This window comes from Triticum dicoccoides, chromosome 6B, assembly GCF_002162155.2.
Source record: "Triticum dicoccoides isolate Atlit2015 ecotype Zavitan chromosome 6B, WEW_v2.0, whole genome shotgun sequence".
NCBI lineage: Eukaryota > Viridiplantae > Streptophyta > Magnoliopsida > Poales > Poaceae > Triticum > Triticum dicoccoides.
The window spans coordinates 32422736-32423705 of record NC_041391.1 but is presented as its reverse complement, the minus strand read 5'-3'; the positions used below and the strand labels follow the sequence as shown (position 1 = coordinate 32423705).

The 970-nt window shown below is 67.4% G+C and overlaps 1 pseudogene; it reads left to right on the top strand.

Annotated features, from left to right (window-relative positions):
- The first annotated feature begins 523 nt into the window (after positions 1–523).
- Positions 524–970, top strand: part of LOC119320640 — a 22771-nt pseudogene continuing 22324 nt past the window's right edge.

Sequence of the window (970 nt, the reverse complement as noted above, 5' to 3'; positions counted from 1 at the left end):
CACACACACACTTTATTAGATTATAAAGCAACCATCCGATACAACGACCTTGCTGAGGCCGCAGCTCACTCAAAGCCCAAAAGAAAAAGAGAGAAAAGGAGAAAGAGAAACAAATGCCGACAACGGCAGATCGACGAAACAAAGATGGCCGGCGACCGGTGGAAGGTCCGGCGGCGCCCGCAGGCACCACCGCGTCGATGACGGACGAGCCACCAGGGATATCTCCCAACCCAAACAACCACCACCACCCCGGACGATCTGAAGTGCTCCACCAGAACTGCCGCCCACCAACATGTGCCACCACGGTCACCGAACCATCATCGTCGTCTCTCTGAGCCACCGACACGAGACCTGGAGGAGGAACGAGGAACCAACGGGCTCGGGGGCATCCGCATGCAACTCAGCCGACGGGAGGGGACTACCACCACCGTCGCCGCGGAGCCGACCGGACACGACGACAGGAGCTTACCAGGCCAGCACAGGCCGGGCCGGACCCCAAAGGATCCGGACAACCCCTGCCGCCATGATGCGACACATCGGCCGACGAAGCCGCCACCACCTGCAGCCCCCGTCGCCGCGCCACCTCTACCAGGGAGCCGTGCCGCTGCACGCCAGAGCGTCGGCCTTCCCCAACCCTACCGGGGCCCAGAAGGGCCCAGATCTGGGCGGAGCGGAGGCCGGCGGCCAGCCGCACCACTACGCACCCCGCGACCAACAGCCGCGCCGCCGCATCAGGGTCGCCCACGACCTGCGGACCCCGCCGCCAAGCCGCACCATCACCAGCCGAGGAGCACGGCTGCCAGCCACCATCTCCCGAGCAGGGGAGGCCGCGCGCAGGGACAAGCAGACCCGCCGCCGCCGGCACCACGCGGGCAAGGCCCGGCGGCGCGCATTGCGGCGGCGGGAGGGGGGAGGAGCTAGGGGGGCACGCTGGAGAGGAATGGGGAAGGGGCCCCGGTCGCCTCGCTCG